Here is a 12611-nt window from a genome sequence, read left to right as displayed (position 1 = left end):
GAGAAGCTCTGCCATCAGGGCCACAAGGACTCTCTCCCTTGGCCAAATGCTGGACATAACCACTTGCTGGAGATCTCTGGCTCTCAGACTGGATCTTCTTGAAAAAGTGTGCACGACGTGCTGGAACTACCCCGGCAGTGATAACTTGCCCCTTCTCAGATGCTGGCGAATATTTCTAAAGTCTTTTCTTCCACACGAGAGGAGAAAGAGGTCGCCCTGACAAACTCCAGCCGGCGCTCACCCCCACCACTCCCATTCCCCTACACTCACCTGCCGAGAGAGGCAGGAGAGCAGTGTCCAAGTGATGCATTTAGGATGTGCTGAGGGTAACCAGAGAGGCGAACCACCCTGCCCGCCCCTTCCCAAGGGCTAGGGGGTGGCAGGGGTCCCGATGGGAGCCAGCCAAGGCATCCCACCCATAGCTGATGTGGTCCTGAAAGATGCACTGTTCCTACACATCCATGAGCAACTTGACTGAGGTAGAGGAAAGAAGGGAGCCCTTTGTGGCCGCGCTGGGAACAATAACCCTTCTGTGAGCCCGAGAGCAATACTGCCCCAGCCAGCATCAGCTGCCGTTGTTTCTTCCACCACGCTGACAATGCACAGTTGCAGGGCTTCTCTCCCTGCGCGGAGAATGGGATTTAGTGATACCATAAGTTAGTCAAACCGGCAGCCGAGATGCCAATTCAGGTCCCGTTCAATGGATGCAGCGTTTGCTTTGTGTTGTTTTTCTTCCACTTCCTCTCTTTCGCACTAAGGCTCATTTCCTCTCTCTTTCTCTCTGCAGTATGAGCACCACAAACGTGCACAGGCTTTCACTCATCTCTCTCCCATTTGCCTCCTGTTTTGGAGGAAGCAGCTGTGAATTTATATTGCTAGGGAGATGGAGTGTTTTTACCAATACTGCCCTCCGAGGAAACAAACAATATTAATCATCAGAATTAGTACCAGTGTGCACCAGCAGCATTGCATCCACCCAAATCACAGCATCACAGTGTGGTCAAGGTTGGCAGGGACCTCTGGAGGTCAACTGGTCCAACCCCCTGCTCGAGCAGGGCCACCTAGAGCACCTTGCCCAGGACCATGTCCAGGTGGCTTCCGACGATCTACAAGGAGGGAGATCCACCACCTCTCTGGGCAACCTGAGCCAGCACTTGGTCACCCTCACAATAAGAAAGTGTCTCCTGATGTTCAGGAGTGGGACTTTGGGGCTGTCTTTGCTGGAGGCTTGGGTAGACACGGTGTGAGGGTCCTCCAGCAAATTTCCTCTGGGGCCGGGAGAGAGGCCACAGCCAGTCCCTGCTGGTCTGGTCTGCGTGCAGGGAGCAGGGGTGAGGAAGCAGGGCTGTGATGGTTGGGTGCTGGCCCTGTGGGCGTCACATGGGTCCCGAGCAATGCAGCTTGGCTGCCGGTTGATGACCTTGCGTTGTCGTTAGATAACCCCCCGGGGGAAGCGCCAGCCGGGAGCTTTGTGCACAGCAGCTGTCCCGGGAGAGATGCACGTACCCTCTGTATATATATAGCCAGGAGGGAGGCATGTGGTCTGGCTAGATTTTGTCTCCATCCACAAGCCACCTGCTTAACTACTCCCCATTGCTGCATGTTCCTGTAAAATCAGGACTGTCCCGGCTGACTCTCATCCAAAGCGCTGGAGATTGGCCGTGGACAGAGACACCAGCTCATAGGTGCTCAGGCTGAGCCAGGAAACTTCTTGAGGACCTCCCTGGTCTGTCTTGTTTGTATATTCAAGGGGAAACCGGTGTCCAGAGCCAAAGTCAGGAAAAAAGCACTGTCATGGTTAGATTGGGAAGAAATGTGGGGATGTGATTTGAACCCCTGGGATTTCACCTGGCCGAGCTCATCCTGCTATTGCGAGGAGCTGTGAAACAACAGTCCTGTGGCTCCAGGCTTTTGTACTGAAGGGTTTACATCAGCTATAGGCACTAGGAAGCATTTTTTGGGTCAGAAAATGGGCAGAACGTGTGTGTAATAAAGAGAAAGGCACCTCCTCACTGACCACAGGCAAGTCCTTGCCATGCAAATTAGTGCCCAGATTGTGGAGTGATCTCTGGCCATCAGCAGGGCACCAGAAACACAGAGGAAATGTCAGAGCAGGAGAACGGAGCATTTACAGCTCCACCGGCACTGCGGGAGGCACTGAAGGAGCAGAAGTTCAAAGCCTGTTTCACTCTGTGCCTGGACAAGGTGTGAGGAAACAAAATGTCCTCGTGAAGCAACCCCTGTGCTTACACCAGCTGGCTTGGGTGTACTTGATGAGTTTGGTAGTTTTAGGGGAGGAGGAAGGAAAAGGGGAGTGCAGCCAGCTCCTTTAGAGGAGACCAGCCCACAGCTGGAACCGAAAACAAGACGGGCGGCTGGAGAGCCAGAACTAACCCCAGCTGTGCCAAGCAACACAGCGCATCCCCTCCAAAGAGTGGCTACAGCCGGGCAAATAGGGTCCCGAATCTGTTTGTGGAGCTGGGAATCCACAGCACTGCAGGAAAGTGCCCTACAGCAGGAGTTAGGAGCTGCAGAGCTCAGTGTGTGGGCCAAGGAATACTGCACGCAGACCTTCAGGCCCTCAACTAGCCGTGCAAGCCACAAAAACGTGAACATGGCTAGGTGTAGCTGATATCTGATGCTATAACATGGTAATGCGTGAGACTGGCTGCGGCTCAGTGGGTCTGCGGTAGAGCAGCCTGCACAGAAGAGATCTGGACTGGTAGCTGCTGATGCCTATCATTGCCGACACAACGGAGGAATGCACAAAAAGGAAAATAATCCTGCTCATTTTGAAAAAGATCCAAAGAAGGGCCCAAACTGGCCCTGAAACTTGCCTGTTTAATCAGCCATGTCTGTTGATCTGCTGAAATAATTGATCTCAGGGTTATCCTGTTATCCCAGTGACATGTGCAAAGCACTGTTGAGCAACTAGTAATGTGGTGGTGTGGTGTAGGGTGTGTAAATATATGTGCAGATAATAGAGAGAGATATACATGTCTGGGTGTACACGTATATTTGTATATGTACGTATATACCTACAGGGTACACTCACAGGCATGGATATGTTACGGTATATATATATATGTTACAGTAGAGCACTTAATGAAGAGTATGTTTCTATCTGCTGACATCACCTTCAAGAGAAACCCGAAGAGAAAGACCCTGCTGCCAGAGGCACTGGAGATTTGAAGCAGTGCTGAGAGACAAGGAAGATAAAACAACAAACACAACCGCCCCAGGATCTGAGGTGAGGGAGCAGGAAAGTGCTACGGCAGAACCAGATCCCTGAGCACTGCAGGGACTGTGAAACACCCAGCTGAGGAAAATGCCTGCTCCTGGCAGCAATTGCAGATGCCCCGGAAGAGTCCTGCGAGTCTGAACAACAGCAGTGGGTGCTGCAGCAGCTCTCAGACATTGCTCTCCAGGTGGATTGTCCTGGCTCTTTATTGCTGTGCCCCAGGCTAATGAACTCTGCTGTTGTTCTCCCACTTTGATCTGAAAAGTAAGCCTGGGGTGGGTTGAGGCCAGTGCTGCCTGGCCAAAATTAATATACTCCTTATTGCCTCATCTGTGAGGACCTGAAAAACCCTCCTGAGCACAAGCTGAAGGTGGAGGGCAGAGCAGCAACTTGCTGTAATAGTACTATCATGTGTCACCCTAGGCGAGGGTGTGCTTTTGTCACCACGTGTGATAACTCACTGGAAACCTTTCATATCCCAGAATACAGAAACTAAAGGGACGCAATGGGATTGCATCCCTGACTTCAGGACGTGTAACTGAGCTTCCCAAATATTGCTTTAACAGAGAGTTGGACACTGAGCAGAACAAGGAGGGTGTTGTCTCCCTCACATGGCGTGGGGACACCAAGCCCAGTTTCATGTAGTTCAGTATGAAGAAAGAACAGCAGCAAAAGCATCCTTGAGATTCAGCCAAAATCAGCTCCAGAGGGAGCTTCAGGTGCCACTTCTGCTGGGAGGTCAGGCTGGTGCATGCAAGGGCAGATTCCCGATGGAGGCAGCTTCATTTGCTGCAAGGAGACAACCCAGTACACACACCCTGTAAAATCTGAACTGGTTGGCTTGACCAGTGTGGAGTGATCAAGAAATGTGGTCAATGTTAAAGAAAAGGGGGTGAGCCTGGGTTGCTCGTGACAGAGGAGATCAGACCAGACCAGAAGGATGGAGGAGGGATCCAGCCTGATATTCCTCACCTTCATGCAACTCAGGATGGGTCAGAGCCATAAATGCGCATGGCAGGGAAGAGGTTAAGCAAAGAAGGGTGGAAAAGGTAAAGCCACAACTACCCCCATATGAAGGCCGGGATGGGAACATTCTGCTTAGCTGCCTAGGACAGAGGTTTATGATTTTTTCCTATGCAGATTGGTGGTGTTATCCACTGTGAAAAATCATTGGCCGTGGAGATATCTGATAAGAGCTGAGCTGGCATCAGTTGGGAGAACAAAATGTCAAGAATGCATCAGGCTGCGCCCCCCACTTTTACCAGCGGGCAGGACATCAGCATGGGAACAACGTGTTGCTTGCCCTTATCTCTAATTGTCCTGCCGGCTTTGTTTCTTTACTGCCTCCTAATGAGTGCAAATGCTATGTTTTGAGATTTGATCTTCTTCTGAGAACCCCCTTCTCCTGCATTCCCCAGTGCACAGCCCTGGCTGGAGATGGGAAGCTCAGGGCACTGGGGAGCTGGGAATGATGCAGGTACAGAGGAAGACCTGCAATTTGGCTAGCTCTGCACTCCTAGGTGAAGGGTGGCATTGTTTTCCCCACAGAACAGCAAAAACCTGCCATTTATAGCAAAAGCTGTCTGCTCCCAAGTGCTTTACAATGAAGAAAAGCAATGAATAAGCCTGTTCAGACTCGTCTTTCTGACAAGAAAGGAGATACAGGCTTTGGGGTGCTCAGCAGCCTCTGCCTGCACCACAACCATCCAGAGTGCACTGGAAATGTCCCACTGGGTGTCAGGAGCAGGCAGCTGGAAGAAGAACATCTTCAAGGGGAACCAGTGCACCAAGGTGGGACACACCATGCACCCCCTTGTTTGGTAGCTGCTGGGCTCAAAGACATTTATTTTGCCCTTACCACATCCCTTTCCACTGAACGTACTCCTCTGCTGTGCTCGCCTGGGAGCGTGCAACTTTGGGCCTCACCTGTGCAGGACTGGAGGGTTGCATCCCCACTGTCCTTGGGGAGCATGGAAACTCATCCCACAGACGTGTGAAGAGAGGTGAGACCAATAGTAACACAACATGTGGTATCAAAGGATGCTTTTGCTCCTCAGCAAGGTGGGACAAGCCTTGTTAGGTTTGGATCACAAAAGCTGGCCCAAAATTAAGAGAGGGACTGACCCCCTTTCACTGCTTGGTATGAGTGAAGCTGTGGAAAATAAAGGCTTTTCTGTACTGCTTCCTTCCTTAAGCTTCACTCCAGCAGGATGCCTTTCCCAAACCTGGATTGGGAATCCTTGCTTTCTCCCTTCCCTTGTGAGCCTTCATGTATTTATGGCCCCAGAAGACACATCCTAAGCTGCTCCCCGGGGCTGCAGGCAATTCAGCTCATTTCCATAAAACCTTGGGCAAAATACCTGCCTCCCTCTGCCTTTCTCAGCAGAGGGTGCAACTGCTGTCCCTGAGGGCTGCTGCACCTTTCCCACGCTGCTGCTGGAGGACATCCAGGGCCTGTAGGGCACGGCTGCTGGGGGTCAGGCCCCACCGATGCCCTGGGAGAAATAGCGTTGCTGTGCTCCGCCGAAATACTGGGACAAGCCTATTCAAGCCTGAAAGGTGGTCAGGCAAAAGAGTATTTAGACAGCTGTAGCTCTAAGACGTCTCCGGTCAGGTATGTAAACAACCAGATGTTGCCTGAGTGCTCAGGTGTTAATATCCCACTGATCTGGGTGAAGACAAGGTTTAAGGATAATGTGGCAGAAAAGTTCTGCTAAGTCCTGAAAATTTGGTTATAGCATGGTTGCTCCTTACAACGAGGGAGTGTTTTTGGGAGGTATGTTCGTGTGTTAGGTGAAAATCCAACAGCCATGTGCATACAGCAGTGTGAGTGGTGAGCTTCGTGCGAGGGGCTAACAGGAGGGTGATGCACAGAGAGGAAGGGACTCTGACCGCTTCGTGATTTTGTAGTAATCTGGGGCTTTCACACAACCTCATTGGTGAAATGGAAGCAACTACCTCATGACGGCATAAAAAGGGACCCTCCTGACACCAGCACCCATCCCTTGGTGCCAGTAACAATACTGGGGGGTTAACAATGTCAGTGAGTTCAGACATCTGATTGCGAAAACACTCTGAAACCCACAAGGAAGAAGGGAGGCTCAGACAAACAGCAGCTATCTGGCTGCTTCCAGAGGAGGCAGTGAGCACCCTGCCTTGACCATTCTCTCTCTGTGACCAAAACTGATCTTACCCAGCAGATTCTGAGGGTGCTCATCCTCACGCTAAGTTTTCTTTCCTGTCAGACTTTCATATTTCCACTGTTTCCACCAGTTTTGCTGGATGTCAGCAGTGCCACTGATCCCTTCCTGTGCCCCGGTCTACAGTAACGAAAAGACTTTGCTGAAAGCCTGCAAGGGGAATCTCTTGTTTTGAAGCAATTCATCCAAGGTGGTAATTTTTCACCGAGGAGGAGAAAGAAGGTCACTTGGAAATATTCTTCCCTCCAAAAAAAAACTCTCTTCATTTCTATTTTAATCTCCCTAAGGATAAATCAACTCCCGAAAGAACTGGGAGAGCAGGCAAGAAAGGAAGTGGGCAAGCATGGGTCAGAAAGAGGAGGCTGGGGACAACCATGTTTCAGAGTGGCTGTGGCACTGACTTGCTTTTAGAAAATATTTTTAAATGGAAAAAAAGGGAAGGGGGGTAGTGCCTGGATGGCTAGCTGCAGTTTATAACTGAAAACAAGAGGGGAAAGTAGCCTCAGTGGAGAATAGATCCAGGTCCCTGCTAAGCCTCTTTCCCTCCCAGGGCTCTGGGTTTAGGCACCGGGACAGCAGGGAGGGAAGAGAAATGCTTCCCAGCTGACTCAGGTTGTAGCTTGACAATGTGGTAAACCCCACTGCTGGGCTCCTGACATCAGATCAAACGCACCCCAGCCATGCAATACGAAGGGCAGATGAGTATAAACTTGTTGGTTCAAAATCGCTTGTGAATTTTTGAGAGAGTAATTCAGCACAGCCAGGCTTTACAGCTGTGCTGCTCTTTTTTTTTTTTTTTTCTGGATCAGACGCTCCCTGTCCTGTACTTGGGACAAAGCCAGCACAAACACCACACGGTGCTCATGAATGGCCAGTTTGACAGAAGCGCAGCACCTCAGCCAGCTCAGATATATATGGCTGGGTAACGCAGACTTTGGGCTTTGGATGGACATAAAATGACCATATCCTCACTACCTTTTATATATAAACTCCTTTGGCCGGTGCTCTGGCTGAGGAGCTCCGTGAGGAGCTCTGCATCCTCCGTAATGACACTCTGTCTGCTCCTTGCTGGCTCCTGATCTAGCCCAGGTCCGCCTAGCTGTGAAATCCGAGAGCAGCATACTGTGTCTGGCAGGTACGAAGACCAAGGTAAATAACCCTCAAAAGAAAACAAACTTGTTACAGAGCGAACGCGTGTTAGATTTCATAATTCACCTTGGGACTCACTCCCCTACGGCTGCTCTCAGCCCTTACAGCCGATGTCTATTTTTAACCGTGATTTCAGTCAGCTGTGGGTTCAAGCCCATATGGATGACACGTTGTCAAGAATCCTCTCTTTTTTTTTTTTTTCCTTTTAACATTTAAAACCCCCCCGTGTCGCTATTCTGGCCATTCAACCTCTGCGCAGCACCATGGGGAGGAGCTGAGCCAGTCTGCATGGTGAGAGGTTTCCCATGCCTCGTGGCTGATAGTTTCCAAAGGATCCCTCCCTCTCCACCTTGCCTTTGTGCCTCATGTGCATCACCCATCTTGGCAAGCACGCCGCACCTTGGGGTGCCAGCCAGGCACACCTCCGGCAGGGTGACACCGACTTTCCATGGCGCAGGGACCTGAGTCTCATGCTGCTGAGGAAGCACGGCTTTTTTCCAGCTGTAGTAGGAAAGTTCCCATGGCATTTCGCTTGAGAGGAGGTTTTCGGTATCTGCCTCCTGATCCGGTCTCCCTTCTTGACCGTTTGAACTGGCTGTTTGCCTGACAGCAGCACAAGCCTCCCAGAGGCTGAGGGAGATTTTATGTGTACCCTGCAGGAAATTTGGGGCCTTTTAAAGTGAAAGGAACCATAGAAATGTGAGAAGCTATTGCTGCTGTTATTAGAGCTGGGCAAACTCCCCATATTTGCTTTCCAGCCTTCAGAGGGTTCCAAGGTTCAGGCAGGTGAAGATGTTGCTGTGTGTGGGACAACCAGGTGAAAGAAGCAGGGAGACGGATGATCTCACTGGAGGAAGGATGACTGTGATGGAAGGTGTAAGGAAAGAAGTAAATTTTCCCATAAATACAGACCCTTCACCATGCTCTTCATCAGCAAAGGCCAGGAATCCAGAAGCTCCTGGGGATGCACATGGAGTAAGGCAGAGAGAGATGGAGGAGGGCTGCGGGGGCTGGAAAGGATGAGAAGAGGGGAGGAAGAGAGCAGTGTCTGAAGCAAGGCCAGATAGGATCTGATATGAGAACTGCAGCTGCAGGAGAGCACAGAAGGGGCCCCAAGCACACACACTGCCTGGGAGCTGATGAAGTGTGAAGCTGCGAGCTGGAGCTACTGGGCCTCCGTGGTCCCTGTGGGGTGTGCTCAATGCCAGGCTCCTGGGGAGCCTATCCAAAAGGCCCTCAGCTAAACACTCCGCTTTACTGTTTGCTTACACATTTCCACCTAATTGGGGTTAATCTGCTTGGTGTTGTGGCTGATCGGATGCTTGGAGGCCAAATACATTGAAGGGGAGGGGTGTTTTTAACCCCTCCTCGTGTTTTCAGGCCATGGAGTCAGGGGAGGGAGACAGGCTGAGGCCTGTCCTGGTGGGCACCGAGCCTTCTGGTCCTGCCTGGCCCTTCACCCTGCTGCCTTGGGGCCCCAGGCAGAGGAGATGTGTGGGCCAGGCCCACGCCTCTGCTGTCCTTCTGTACCCTGTGAACTTTGCCTTCCGGGAGCCCTTCTGCACTCATCTCGGCCTCCGTTGCTATTTCAGGTCCTTTCGCTGGTGGGGAGGGGTGAGTCACAGGCATCTCATGCAAAATCGTTGTCGTTAAGTTAAAGGAGAAACTGTCACCACCAGGAACTGCCACCCTGCCCTCTGAGGGTGGAAGAAGAGTTGTGTGGGGGGGGGAGCTCAGCTGTGTGGCAAGCGTTCATCGCACTAAGGAGAAGCTGTGGTGAATGCCACCCCTCCTCCCTGACCCGAGCTTAAAGAGCTTTTCCTGCAGGCTGTGATGGAGGAGCACAGCTCCACGGGACATGCCAGCAGTGGCTGTGCCATGTTGGCATTTCGGACCTCCTGAATGCAAGGCTTGCCAAGCAGATGTTTGCTCCAACACCTTCATGCTCACTAGGTTGAGGATGGGTCCGGTCCGATCCCTTCAGAGGTTGGAGCTGGTGTCCAGACTGGTCCCTAAAAAAGCCCTTGTTCCTCTGCAAAGCCACCGTGGAAGAGACAACACACAGCAGCATGTTTTGGAAAGCTCCCAGCTCCTGGGCAGGAAACAAAAGGGAGCCCCAGAGCTGATAAGTTGTATGAAAAGGGGCAGAACAAAAACTGGGCTGTCTCCAGGGCCTCTCACACAAGCTCCCCCCCGTCATGGCGACAAAACCACAGGAGAAACTACGCCGGCGGTGCGACGACGCCGAGCCGGCTGCCGGCAGACACTCAAGGTCTGGCGGTGTTTAATCACAGCAGACACAACCTTCCTGTTATTCAAACCCGTCCTTGTGCCAGCTAATCCCCAGCCATCCCACAGCCTGCCACCCAGCCGGGCTGCCCTCCCAGGGGCTGCAGAGGACCCCGTGGGGCAGTGTGTGACCATCCCGCTGAAAAAAGGGATTCAGTGGCTTTGCCCCCCTGCTCCTGTGCATTTCGGGGTGCCTCCCATTGCTGCTCACACCACCTCCTGCAAAAAGGGCTGCCCTCAAAGCCTCACTAGCCGGGGAAGGAGCCTCTCAGCGAAGCCAAGGTCAGGGGAGCAAAGCAGCTCCAGCTTCTCCCTCCTACTGTTTATGCAAGACGCCTGCTGCTTGTGCTTGGCCTGCCTGCCAAGCCCGTGGGGCAGTGATTAAAGCTCTGCGCCTGGCACCCGTGCAGCAAGTTCAGGTGGTTTCCCTTTGGGCTTTTTCACCTCCCTTCTGCCCGCTAAGGTGGAGCGTGCCCTTGCCACAAACGCAGCTGACCCTGTGCTTCTCTGTGCAATGGGGTGGCTGAGCTGGCCTCCCAAAACATCAGGTGGGCTGTGAGGCAGTGGCTTTGTCAGGGACACATGGCCCGATCACCACCGTCACTCCTGAAGACACCCCAGAGGAGGTTGCTGAGTCCCTCATGGGGTCATGCTGAATCAAAGCCCCATCTCACCACCCGCCCACCTCTGTATGGGGCAGGAGTGACCAACTGAGTGGAAATACCCTCTGGCTGGGACACCATGTCACGAAATACTCTCTGGTTAGGACACATGCCATGCTACGGTCTCACAGGGGCCAGCTGACATTGCATCCTCCAGTGCTCTAAGTCCTCTGTGCTGTGCCCAGCCCTCTGTGACACAGCCCAGGCTTGTCACCTCCACAACCATAAGTCTAGCTGATGGCCCATGCATGGTGGACCCACAATGTCATGAAATGAGAGCCTCCACAAAGGTCAGCCTGGGCCTTGGGTCCTCTGTGGCTGCGCTGAAGGAACCAGCATGGATTCAGCACATGAGAAAAGTCAGCACACTTCTTCAAGAGCAACGCCATTTAAACATCAGATTGCCAGGAGCCTGGAAAACCGCCATTCATGGCATGAAATCACCATAAGGTGATCAACACGCATGGAACAGAGCAAATATTGCTATTAGGGTGGTCTCAGCATGGAGAAAACTTCTGGAAGGAACCTGCATTGAGATATGGTTCCTTTCTTACCATGGAGGGAAGGCAGAGGGAAGGGTTTGTGCCTGGCCTTGTTTGTGTGGTTTCAGGAGCTCCCAGGGCCAGCTCTCCAAAGTGGTACGAAGAGTGTGCACAGGCCACCAATTATAAAAACCTGTTACGTTTTTAGCCTACACCTTGTACTCCACCTTTGTTGCCATTTAATAATTTTAGCCTCTAATTAATGGGCATTGCTTAGCTTGCAAATATTGACAGATACCCGGGGGCTATATAAAACATCTTGTGTTGCCTTCAGGACAACACTGACCCTGGTTACCTGCTCCCTTCCCAAAGTATCAGAGCTTCCTTTGCCCCTTCCTCTCTCTCTCAGCCAGGCTAGTATGTGAAATATCCCAGCAGCCAAAGTGGGGTAAAGCTTTCCTTTAACATTAGCCACTGGTTGCTCTAGGCTCGGCTTCAGAGCAGTTCCCTTTCAGGAGATCACAACTAGGCTAGCCAACTGCAGCAGGAAATGCAAGAGAGCCCCTGGACTGGTGGTGTCCAGGTGAGATATTAGGCTGAAGCAGCAGGTGTAGCCAGGAAGCATTCCTGCAGGGCATGGCTTGGGCATGGCTGCTCTCTGATCAAGTGGTTGGCCCATTCGGGCCCCCCGGCCATTCGGTTGGCCCCCCGGCCTACATTTTTTGTTCTACTGAGAGGCCTGCTGCTAAGGCTGTTTAAAGCTGAACTGCCAGGGGGAGGAAGAACAGGTTCCTTTTTTTTTTTTTTTCTGGCAGCATCAGCAAAGCTGATTTTGCAACTCAGTGGGACTCTGATTAGCGCCTGAGCCTTCCTCAGAAAGTTCAAGCAAGTGTCACGTCTGGGTGGAGCAAGTGTCATTTCTGCATCACTACTCCATCATCATCAGAGCCAGGAAAACTCATCCCACCTTCCTCCCTCATTGCAACTCCTCATCTCCCCCTTCCCACCTAGTATCACCACAACTTTATGGATTCAGCTGTTGGCATGGGCACTCACACAAATGGAGGACTTTTTTTGTTTTAATAATCTCCAATCAGGGGTTCTACATTCGAGCATCTCAGCTAAGGTACAAAGTTCCACCCCCAGCTTCTCACTTTCTACAACCCTACCTCCCTGTTGTACTGCTAACGCTGTTCACAAGTCTACAGTGTACAGGAGATGATAGAAGTGATCGCTTTAAAATAACATTCAAAAAAACCATGGAAGGATGGATGACAACATGAGAGTTTTAACTGCAGATGCTTTCTGTAATATGGTTTAGAGCAACACTTTGCAGAGACAGACACATACGCAGGAGGCGCACAGACTAGCAGTTCAGGGATAAAAACTAAGGGTCTGAAGAACCTTCAGGTGGCTTAAGAACAACAGCACAAGGAACGTTAAGTTAGGACTTTGAGATGATGACTGTCCACACATGAAACATCAACTCTCCCACCAAGCTCTCGGCAGTCAACCATACCGACATTAAACCATACATCATAACATATAGAAAACAGCTGGAAATCCAGAGTGAAGCAGCATGACTCCC

Source organism: Anser cygnoides, chromosome 1 (genome assembly GCF_040182565.1).
Source record: "Anser cygnoides isolate HZ-2024a breed goose chromosome 1, Taihu_goose_T2T_genome, whole genome shotgun sequence".
In the NCBI taxonomy this organism is placed as follows: Eukaryota; Metazoa; Chordata; class Aves; order Anseriformes; family Anatidae; genus Anser; species Anser cygnoides.
Note: the sequence above shows the minus strand (reverse complement) of the source record.